The sequence below is a fragment of the Zingiber officinale genome, chromosome 1B (assembly GCF_018446385.1).
Source record: "Zingiber officinale cultivar Zhangliang chromosome 1B, Zo_v1.1, whole genome shotgun sequence".
NCBI lineage: Eukaryota > Viridiplantae > Streptophyta > Magnoliopsida > Zingiberales > Zingiberaceae > Zingiber > Zingiber officinale.
This window is the reverse complement of record NC_055986.1, coordinates 100,881,648-100,894,253: the sequence shown is the minus strand read 5'-3', so window position 1 is coordinate 100,894,253 and position 12,606 is coordinate 100,881,648.

The following is a 12,606-nucleotide window of genomic DNA, read 5'->3' as shown; positions in this document are numbered from 1 at the left end:
AAAACAATTTTTTGAAATTATTTAAAAAATACTTTTCAAAATTATTTTTTTTTAAAATTTATTTCAAAAATCTTTTATAAATTATTTTTAAAAAAAATCTTTTAAAAAATCCTTTTAAAAAATATTTAAATAAAACTATTTTAAAAATTATTTTAAAAATATTTAAAAAAAAACAATTTTAAAAATTATTTTAAAAATCTTTTTAAAAAAACTATTTTAAAAATCATTTTAAAAATACTTTTAAAAATTCTTTTAAAAATTCTTTTAAAAATCTTTAAAAAAAACTATTTTAAAAATCTTTTTAAAAAAACTTTTAAAAACTATTTAAAAATTATTTTAAAAATCTTTTTAAAAACTATTTTAAAAATCCTTTTAAAAATTATTTTAAAAAATACTTTAAAAAATCCTTTCAAAAATTATTTTAAAAATAAATTCTTTTAAAAATCTTTTAAAAAACTATTTTAAAAATTATTTTGAAAATATTTTTAAAAACTCTTTTAAAAATCCTTTTAAACATCCTTTTCAAAACTATTTTAAAAAATCTTTTTAAAAACTATTTTAAAAATCCTCTTAAAAACTATTTTAAAAATCCTTTTAAAATCCTTTAAAAAATTATTTGAAAATTATTTTAAAAATTATTTAAAAAACACATATAAAAATCATTTTTAAAACATTAAAAAATTATTTTAAAATTATTTTATAAACCCCTTTTAAAATCATCTTAAAAATTATTTAAAAATTCTTTTTAAAATTATTTTAAAAACTCTTTTAAAATTATTTAAAAACTCTTTTAAAAATCATCTTAAAAATTATTTAAAAACTCTTTTAAAAATTATTTAAAAACTCTTTTAAAAATCCTTTTAAAAATTATTTTAAAAATTGTTTCAAAAAATTATTTAAAAACTCTTTTAAAAATTATTTAAATTTTTTTAAAAAATTATTTTAAAACTCTTGTAAAAATTATATTAATAATTATTTTAAAAATCATTTAAAAACTCTTTTAAAAATCATTTTAAAAATTATTTTAAAACTTATTTTAAAAATTATTTAAGAACTCTTTTAAAAATCATTTAAAAAGTATTTTAAAAATTATTTAAAAAACTATTTAAAAATTCTTTTGAAAACCATTTTAAAAATTATTTAAAAATTACTTTTAAACTCTTTCAAAAATCAGTTTAAAAAAAAAGAAGTCTTTTAAAACTTAAATCTTTTATAAATCATTTTGAAAAATTCTTCTTAATATTATTTTTCACTTTAATAAAATTTTGTTAACTTAAAAAAAAATATTCTTATTGATTATTTAAACTTTAAAAATTATTATTTAGATTTTAAACTTTTTTTTCCTTAAACATTATTTTAATCTTAAAATTATTTTTAAATTTAATTTAACCTAACTGAAAATTAAAACTTAATTAAAATTTAATATTGAAATTACAATTAAAATTTAAAAATTTAACTTAAACTTAAAACTTAAACCTAAATTAATCACTGATATTAATTTAAATCTAAAATCAAAACTGAATTGAACGTATATTAATTGTCATTAAATAATTATAAAAATTATTTTAAAATCCTTTTAGACACTATTTTAGAAATCCCTTAAAAATAATAATAATAATAATTCTTTTAAATTCATTTAAAACTTAGACACCTAACTTAAAAACTTAAATTCCGTTAACTTTAACTTTAAACTTAATTATGTAATTAATAAGTAGAACTTAACTATTTAAGTTTAACTTCATTTGAGAACTAAATTGACTTGAATTAAACCTTACTTAATTGTGTCTAATAATGCTAACTTCAAACTAAATTAATCCCACTTAAAAGGAAGTAAATAAAAATAATAATTATAACTAACACTTTCATTGACCAACTCAATCAATTAATATGAAATTTAAATTATTTTATTAAGTATTAAATTATTAAATCAAGTAAAAATTAATCAATAAATTATTGATAATGGCCAACTGTTTTTGATTTAATAAAGTTTATCTTATTAAACCTTAAACTGAAGCTTAAGCACCTGAATCTAATATTAATTATTGATTAATCAAACTCAAATAAACAATTATATCAAGGATACAGAGATAAATATGTAAATAATATAAGTGTTACCAAATCCCCTAGAACACTTAGGTAGACAAATGTGTTATGGCTTGAAATTTAACACACTCAAACCTTAGCATTATATTAAGGGAGAGTAATAAATAAGGAGGATTAATAAATTAAAATAGTATCAAATTCAGGGGGAGGTTTATTTTTTTTAATTATCTCCTTAAGTGTTATTTTTTAATCTTCTCTTTAAAATCTCTCTAGAAAATTCTACCTCAATTTTTTTTAAAAAAAATTCTACTTTGAATATTTTTAGCAAATATTTTCAAAATTTTATGTCAGGTTCAGGGGGAGGAATTAATTAAAATTTTCTTTTTATTTAAAATATTTTAAAATTTGTGTTTGAAAAATGGTTTCTTAAAAATTTCTTAAACCTATTTTTGAAAACTAACTCTTATAAAACTAAGTTGTTTTTAAGAATTGGGTTTTACTTTTTATTGAAAATTAATTTTGAAAATTAGATTTAGCTTAGTTTTGAAAATTGAATTTAAAAATCTAGTTCTTAAAATTTGATTTTACTTAATTTTGACAATTTGATTTGAAAGTTAAACTTTACCAAAATTAGTTGTGACAAACTTTGAAAACTAAAAGTAAAGTTCAAAATCGTTTTTCTTAATGTTTGAATTCGATTTAACTTCACTTCGTTTTGAAAATAACCCTGAATCAAGTTCTGAAAAATTGGTCGTACTTAATTTTGACAATTTGATTTGACAAAATTAGTTTTGAAAATTACTATCAACTTAGTTTTGAAAATTATTTTAGAAAGTGATTTTTTTTAAAAAAAACTTATGTTTGAAAACTTGAATTTTTAACTTTGACCTTAAAAACTATACTTGAAAAATTAACTATCTTTTAAAAATTACAAAGTTATAAATCAGCTATCTTTCAAGACTTAGTTTTTTTTTCAAAGATTTAAGAAATAAAAGTAAAATAATCTATGTTTTAAACTCCCCCAGATTAACTTGACATTATTTCTTACTTTGTCTGAAGTATGTATTTATGCTTACTTAATCTATGCTTACTTTTAATGAATGCCAAAGGGGGAGGGTTAGGTGGTTAAGTTAGCTAAACCAAACTGAAAATACAAACTAACTTAAAAACCATATAAATGCATGTTGTTACTTGTTTTTTTCTTGCATATGTTTTCACTAACTTAACCAGGTTGTCATTCCATCAAAAGGGGTGAGATTGTTGGTGCGGTTTGTAGCGACCCACCTTCTACACTACTACTACTACTCTAAAGGTGGATGCTACTTAACTACTAACTCTACTTAACCGGTATGATTAAAAATCACATGAAAACCCTACCGAAAAATTTCGACAAAATCTCCCCTGTACCGATGACCTTAAACTGGTATACAAACACTATATACACAGCCACAGGCGGCTGGAACATATTTCAAACAACCACGCAGTTTATATATAACAAAAAGAAGCAAAATACCAAAGGAAACCAACTCTAACAAAACAATACAAAAAGTAACATGTACAAGTTCTAAATACTTTAAACAATTAAACCAAAACACTCTTAATAAATTCTTGACAACTTCTTAGATCACTCCATAGTCTAAACATCACACGCCCATCAAGCCTCCCCTTGTCGCCTCCTTCATATCGTTTTGGCTTTTCCTTTATCTGCAGCAGGAGGAAATGCAAACTATAACCATAAAGCTTAGTGAGCGCTATCTAATTCACAAAAACTCGATATGCATGTATATAAATAAAAACATGCTAAAACTGAATGCTAACATGTAAAGATAATCATGCTCATAAATAGCAAAGGAATCATACTAACTGAAATACTAAACATGTAAAGCTACTCATGCTCATAAATAGCGAATAACAGTAAGCTAACTCATGCTCTTCTAATAGTAAGAAACATACTGAAAGGCTAAACATGTAAGGCAAGTATATACTATCATACTAGCATAAAGAACTTAACTTACTGAATTCTAAACACCTTCTGTATCTTATTTCACTTGCTTAAAGACTTATTCTTTAATACTTATGTGAAACTTATTTTACTTGTTCAAAAACTTATACTTATAATACTTCAAAATAGTAATCAACTTCTCTTGGGCACAGGCATAGTACCATCTTATGCGCGTTCCCTAATAGGTTGGGGTAGCGAGCCACCAATCCTAAAAGAGCAGACCTTGGTCTACCAGGGCCAAGACCTTGGAATTGGACACCTGGATTTGTTTAATGACAACCTTGCGAAGTCGAGTACTAGCCTCTTCTTAAAAGTAAAATACTTATTATCTTAATTACTTCTTCTTTAAATGCCTTGGCATTTTAATAAACACCTTCTGTGCCAAAATCCCTAAAGTCTTGACTTTAGGATCTACTTAAGGCCTTGGCCTTTTCTTTCTTTTCTTTAGCTTTCTTATACTTGTTAATATTTCTAAAAGAATACTTCTTTTAAAAGAAACTGAAATGTTTAAGCAAATTCTAACTTTGAAATGTTTAAACCAAAAACCTGCCTACTATGCTAATAAAATTCTGCATATTAAGCTTAATAAAAATCTATTGTAAAATTGAAGTTCTGCATGCAATACTTATCAAAATAATCTGCTTATTAAAGTCTGCATACTATACTTATCAAATCTGCATTATAAACTTAATAAAATCTACCTACCTACTTAACCAAAAATCTAGAATTCATAATGAGCTGCTCATGCTTATAGAATAACAAAGAAACTAAGTTTACAATGGTATTAAATAGACTTGATCACGTTTAATATATATCAAGAAAGCTCACACTATATACTTGGATTAAGGGCTGTTCGTGCCCAACTAATAACAAGTGAAAGCTAGAAAATCTGCTTATGCATATCTAATAGCAAATGGAAGTTACTGTGTTCAACTAATAGAAACCGAACCTAAGGTTGTTCATGTTATTCAAGAAAACCAAGAAACTAATACTACATACTTTAAACAAAGGCTGTTCTTGCCCTTTTGAGTAGCAAGGAAAATGTTATTCATGCTTACGATAGTACATGAAGGTTACAAAACTGCACTGAAATGCTAAACTACACTAAGAAGGAATTTAAATCTGTGTCAAAGAATTAATAACACAAAGTCTAGCAACATGTTAAGGATTAATAATACTAAGTCTAGCAGCATGTTAAGGATTAATAACACCACCGAACCTGCACAGCAAGCTCCAACTCAAGCTAAAACCTGCTGGGATAGGGTCATATGGAAGGGTGTACTTGCAATTCTAGACAATGAAAAGCATGTTTCTGTGAAGAAGCTTGATGCTTCTGAAGATGGCTCAAATGATATCCAGATTGAAGCATGAAAATTTTGTTGAGATTTTGGGATACTGTGTGGAAGGAAATATGCGTCCGTTGGCCTATGAGTTTGCAACTATAGGCTCTTTACATGATGTTTTACATGGTATGGCTATGGCATTTATCTGCTACTTCGTGAACACCAACAGAAATACATATAACATAACCCAATTTCATCTAACATCCAATCCTAATTCATGAATGACTAACCAACAAGTTTCCGACAAAAATTCAACAGGAGAGCAAAACTTCTTCATAGATTAGATGAAATGTTAACTATAAGGCTGTAGAATCTAAAACACAACTTATACGTTCATCTAACATCTCGGCTAGGCATTTATGCAAACAGAGAACAATCAGAGAGCTCGCAAAGAAACCTTGAGGAAAATCAAAAATCCACCAAGCATAAACCCAATTCAAAACCAAAACCAAGTCGCGGAACTACTCCTACTGCAGGTGAGAAGCAACTCACCCTTGTTCTTTAACTTACAACCGAGAAGATGGTTGCTAGGGTTTCGGATAGGTGAAGGTTTCGGCTCTTCTTTGTGTTTCCGAGCTCCCCTCGTCGAGGTGGTCACGCACAGGTGAAGACCGGCCGGAAGAAGCCTTTCACCGGCACCGGAGACAAAGCTAGGGCTTCGTCGTCTTCATTTTCGCCCAAGTACAGAATGGCGCCGCTCGAAATTGAGAGAGAGGGGAAGAGATTTTTCGGGAGCAAGGAATAACCTAATCCCACTTATAACTAGGTCTAACTTTGGGTTCTCATTATAACTTAACTATATTTCTCTTCATACTTGGTTAACAAAACACTCGCAGCCCAGTTGGTTGGTTGTGTCCGGTTAGGTCGGGTTCGGCCGGAGGTCTTGGGTTCGAGTCTCAACTTCAACATTTTTGGTCAAATCTTTCTTTCTTTTTGTAAACATACTAAACGACCTCCAAAAATTACGTAAAAATACTCTAAAAATTCCTAAAAATCTCTAGAATATTTTAAAAGCATTTCCAAATATTTTTAAGGACATTTAGAACTCGAAATAGGGAAAATTGGGTTGTTACACGGTTAGCACTAACGATTTAACCCAGGTTTTGATGAATGACAAATAGGTTAAGTTAGGTTTGTCGTTATCTAATGCTTTGATCGAGTATGCAGGCTAAGTCCAGACAGGTCGACGGGCTGACCGAATGTCTGACACGAAGTCCAAACGGGTCGACGGGCTGACCGGACGCTTGGCGAGAAGTCCAGCTAGGTCGACAGGTTGACCAGATAGCTGGCACGAAGTCCAAGCGGGTCGATGGGCTGACTGGACGCTTGGCACGAAGTCCAACTAGGTCGACGGGTTGACCGGATAGCTGGCACAAAGTCCAGACGGGTCGAAGGGTTGACCGAACGTCTGGCAGGTAAGTAAAGTTAAGTCACTAGAGGAGAGTGACTGTGAGGATGCATCCCAGTTAAGGGACAGTAGGCGTCGGTCCAGTTTAGGTCCATTTTGGATCCCTAAATTGAGACCCTGACTAGGTTCTGGTCTCGGGAAGACAGGACCTAACTCATAAATCTATATAAAATGTCTATACATATATTTTTCTAACTCTATTTTGTAGATACAAATGTAGAGCTTCAAATTCTGCACGCGTATCAACTGACAGAGCTTGATTCCGAGTTCGGAGTCAAAAGTTATGACCTTCGGAAGATGATTGTGTCAAACAAGTAGTTGGAGACGACTCGGATCAGCCAGATTCGAACTCTCCTCATCTGATCCGAATTTTTGGGATCTGATAAGCTCTGGAGACCCCTCCAAAGGGCTATAAAAGGAGGCGGTGAGCAAGCTTCAAGGACACAACTCTCAGAACGAAGAATCTGCTTCCTTGTGCTCCTGCTGCGTTGCGATCTCCGACAAGCTTTTCCTTTCTGTTCTAAGTCTTTTTATTGTCGGTAATTTTTCCTTATTAGCAATATTGTACTTAACTTGTAATCTATATTTCGAATTGCTAGTGAATTGCCCAACGAAAGTACTCACGGAGTACGGGCCTTCGAGTAGGAGTTGTCGCAGGCTCCGAACGAAGTAAATCCACTGTGTTCAATTTTCTTATTCCGCTGCATTTATACTCGTTATTTTTCGAATTGATATTCACCCCCCCCCTCTATCGATGTTTCACGATCCAACACCTTGTACTGCAGAAAAGGGTAAAGCATGGCTAAACTAAAGGGAGCAGCAGGAAGGGCAAAAATGTGTGTGGCAGTGGCTGGTGGAAGAGATCTGTTTTGTGTTTCAGGACTTATGCATATTCTAAGTTCTGCATGTTAACTTGTTTTCCTATTTAATGCTTTTTGATGGTTGCTACTTGATATTAACTTGAACTTGTTTGGATTGTTGAATGCTTAATACGAACTATTACTCTCTTTTGTTCCATGAAACCTTGAAACGTTAAGTACTTGTTTAATTAGAGAATTGTTAGTTATCATGAACTTTAGAGAACAATATATATATGTTTAGTTTTCCCCTTATTTAGTAAGCTTTATGCTCTAGTTAAACAAGCATGTACCATGTTCAAGTAATAGATAGAAAAAAAATCAAATTTATATGCCTGAATGTTAGCATGTTCACATGTTTTGTTATATGATTAAGTTTTAATAAAAAAAAAAAGAATTCTTCCGCTGCAATAATTTCATATGCATGTATGTATGTTCGCGTAGCGCCGCCCTTGCCATCAGTAGGGGAAGGGCGGGCGTTACAACCTCCTTGATTTTAAATCTCCTCCAAGGGACCCATCTTAAATACTGTATCACAAGCCTCCCCTTCAAATCTAGTCGAAGGAGACTACAAGTCCGACTGACTGGACTCTGGTGTCTATTTAAGTCTCTTATCCTCCCATCAGGCGTTTTTATGTTGTACCATTGTTCATCTAGAATAAATATTATACTTAACCATTCTTATCTATGATATTCTTGTTGTCCGGTCAGCTAGTCCAGCGTCGCCGAGTGGCTTAGTCGGATGAAATACCCCGGTCGGACATTCACTTATAAAATTTACTCGGATTAAGTTGAAGTCATCTTGATTTCTTGGAAATTGAGTAAATCACCTACCATTGATGTAAAGCATGTTGAGCACAACTTTTCATCAAAGGCTTTCTTATTGCCTCCCATCTATCATTAATGCATCTGTATTATACTAACATATGTCGTACACCTGCACAGGAGAATATCTGATGTGACAGGCAATTGTTGTGATTTAATGTGACAACTACCTCGTCAAATTTGACAGTACAGATTAAATCTCCCCCTTTTAATCTTTGGATCGGACAACTTCCAATAACTATTAATAGGGTTTTTAAAGTCTTCATTCTTTGATGCACTATAATGCCTTCTCTCCTCCTCTTCATCTTCTTCCCCTTCATCTTCTGCTTGTCGCTAGCGATTAGTATTCAGTAAGTTTTACTTTTCTTCTTTTCTTCGATCTTCGATATTCTCTCTCGATGGCTTCTTCGCCCGCTCCTCCTCCTTCCATCCCTAGACTTTGGTATACCTCCACTTCATCCTTCTACAATGGGGATGAAGTGGATCAATTGAAACTTACGTATTCTATCCCTCCCGATTATCAAATAGTTATTCCTTCCACCTACGATCATCCCCACACGCCTCTAGCTGACTTCCTTATTTTTTTTAAAGATCAACTCTATGTCGGCCTTCATTTTCTTTTACACCCATTTACTCTAAAGTTTGTACTTACTTTCACATTCCCTTACAACAGTTAGCAGCCAACTCCTTTAGGCTACTGTGCAAGGTTGTAGTGTTGTTTCATTTGTATAGAATTCTCCTACATCCCCGTGTTTTTAACTACTTCTATCATCCAGAAAAATCTGACCCAGGCGTTTTTCTTTTTCTAAGCCCGAGTGGGCATTGTATACTTCAAAAAAATGTCCTCTTCTAACAAGGGCTGAAAATCTTATTATTTTTACCTTTGACTCCCCGACCCGGTGGTCTTCCTGACCGGTTGCCAAATGGAGTTGCCCCCCTCCCGAGTTGGGTAAATATCGATGGTCGCCAATCTACATCAAATCCACTGCCCAGTTGAACAGCTTGAAGTATCACATTCACAAGTTCCTTATCGAGGGTGTTTTGTATATGTTTGGGCTGAGTCCCGTCCGCGCTTAGCTACCCGACCCTTTTGGTGAGAAATCCTCCCATCTGTTGCTTTTGAGTCTAACTGATTTCCTTTTCTTTTTTACAGCTAGAGTAATATGGAAAACTTTGCTGAGTTAGTCCACTAAACTGACCAATGAAGAGCTTGAAGTTTGTGGTGCCGCCAAGCTGGAGAGCCATGGTCTTCTGCCGGTCGGACCATTAGAAGGACCGATTGGTGAAGAAGGGGTGAGTTAAGTAGTGGGGAGTGACGTAGACGTTAATACTGAGGAGATGCCTCCTGAGTGCCTTTCCCTGATGCCTATCGTAGTTCCTTCAGAGTCCACGACTTTCGGTTGAACCCCTGATCCACCACTAACGTCGCAAAAGGTGCCTCGTGGAGACTCCTGTCCGATCAGCGACCTCCATTCTATAAGCATCTACTGTCGTGTCAACTGCGCAACCACCATTCGAGCGGGGAGAGAGCTCCACATCAGCAATTCCTGAAGTGGTGGCCAGTCGGATCTCCCCTACTTCCTCTGATTGGACTCCCTTGTTATCCGAGTTATCGGCCAATCCCCTCCTAGCTCAACCTATAGCATATCTAATGCCGCCACCAACTAAACCAATTTGACCAGTATCAATAGTGTGCTTATCCCCTCTCTTTAAGTCCAAATCCACTTCGACAGAGCCCAATGGGCTAGGCAAGTAGAAGAAAATACAAGCCATCTTTAGGCTACGCACTCAGGATTTGTTGTCTACACATTCTGCCGAGTCCCTGGCTCCAGAGCACAAGATTAGAATCCAAGACCCTTGGCCCAGATTTGGACAGATGCATGGGCCTGAGCGACCGCCAAATCTCCTAAGGAGCTAGTCAACTGCTATAGTCTAGGGGCCACTAGTGTAAGTCTTTTAACACCCTTACCCTTCTTATTTATTCTTTCTAATGCTTTTTTCATTTTGGTAGTTCTGGGTTGATGACTTAGCTTAGCTTGAAATTGGCCCAACTAAGCCATGAACACAAGAAGTTGCAAGACTCGATCGACAAAGTAGGCACTTCAAATTATCAATCCGATCAGCTCTCACATGTGGTAGCCCAACTGAAGAGAGAGCTAGAGACCCAATTTGAGTAGTTACTTGGGTCCGAGCGAGCATTGAGCTTGGAGAAAGACAAAAATCATGACTAAGCCATCTAGCTTTAAAGGCTAATGACGTAGGCCCAAAACTACGAGTCGCACATCAACTCAGCTAACACAAAAAACTTAGGGCTATCGACTACTTAGTGAAGCAGGCCCAAAATTATGAGTCATGCATCAACTCAGCTAATGCTAGAAAACTTAAGGCTATCAACGACTAAGATATTAAAGGCAAAGAAGCCTACACTCTGGCAAAGAAACTTGAAGAGACAGAAGTTGCTTTGTTTGTTGAACAAGTGAGCCAAACGGCTGAGCAAGATACATAAGAGCTTCAACTTGGCATGGACCAGAGTCATTACTGAGAAGGATGTCGAGCAAAATGCTTTAAAAGTCGAGCTGGAGGCCACCAAAGCTGAGTTTGCCAAGTACAAAGATGGAGAGCCTGATCGGATGGAAGTATTCAGAGTGGAGTACCTGTGCTCTCAAAGCTTTAATCAAATGTTTGCCAATCGAACAAACAAAATGTTTGGATATGGCTCCGAGGCCATCAAACAACTGAAGGATGGTGATTATCTAGCCGCGGAGATCCCTATAAATATCATTAAACGTTAAAAGATTCTGTAGATCATTCTTGAGGATGCCTTCATCGAGCTTACATAACTTTCCTTTGAGATCTTTTTCTGATCCTGTAAAAGTTCTAACATTTTATGTTCATGTAAGAACTAAATATTTTACCTTGTTTGTATGTATGTATATATCATTTTGAAACCTTCAACACCTTTATGCCTTAACATTTGTAGTGTCATTTACTTTCCACCTAAATTTATGATAAGAATGTAGGACTTAGGCATAGGAGCAAGACCACTTATAACTCGGCTGAATGACTTGAGAGTCTGGGACTTAATCGTGAGAGTATGCTCACTTATAACTCGTCCAAATAGTGCGAGAGTCTAGAACTTAGTCATGAAAACATACTCACTTATAACTCACCCCGAACGGTGCGAGAGCTTGGGACTTAGTCATGAGGAGAATGCTCACTTATAACTCACCGGAACCGCGCAAGAGTCTGAGACTTGGGTGTAAGAGCATGCTTACTTATAACTCGCCTGAATGACGAGAGAGTCTAGGACTTAGTTGTGAGAGCATGCTCACTTATAACTCGGTCGAGCGGCGCAAGAGTCTGGGACTTTGGTCGTGAAAGCATGCTCACTTATAATTCAGCCAAGTTCCGTGAGAGTTTGGGACTTTGGTCATGAGAGCACACTCACTTATAATTCGGCCGAGCAACATGAGAGTCTAGGACTTAGTCATGAAAGTATACTTATTTATAACTCGTCCGAATGACACGAGAGTCTAGGACTTAGTCGTGAGAACATGCTCACTTATAACTTGCCTGAACAGCGCAAGAGTCTGAGATTTACTTGTGAGAGCATGTTCACTTATAAGTCGTCCAAATAATGTGAGAGTTTGAGACTTAATCGTGAGAGCTTGCTCACTTATAACTCGCCTGAACGACGTGAGAGTCTGGGACTTCGTCATGAGAGCATGCTCACTTATAACTCAACTAAGCGACATGAGAGTCTGGGACTTTGGTCGTGAGAGTATGCTCACTTATAACTCGGTCGAGCAGTGCGAGAGTCTAGGACTTTGGTCATGAGAGCACATTCACTTATAACTCAACTGAGTGGCGCAATAGTCTAGGACTTAGTCATGAGAGCATGCTCACTTATAATTCGCCCGAACGGTACGAGAGTCTAGGACTTAGTCGTGAGAGCATGCTCACTTATAACTCGTCTGAACGGCGTGAGAGTCTGAGACTTGGGTGTGAGAGCATGCTCATTTATAATTCACTTGAGCTGCAGGAGAGTCAGGGACTTTGGTCGTGAGAGCACGCTCACTTATAACTCAACCGAGCGACACTAGAGTATAAGATTTAGTCATGAGAGCA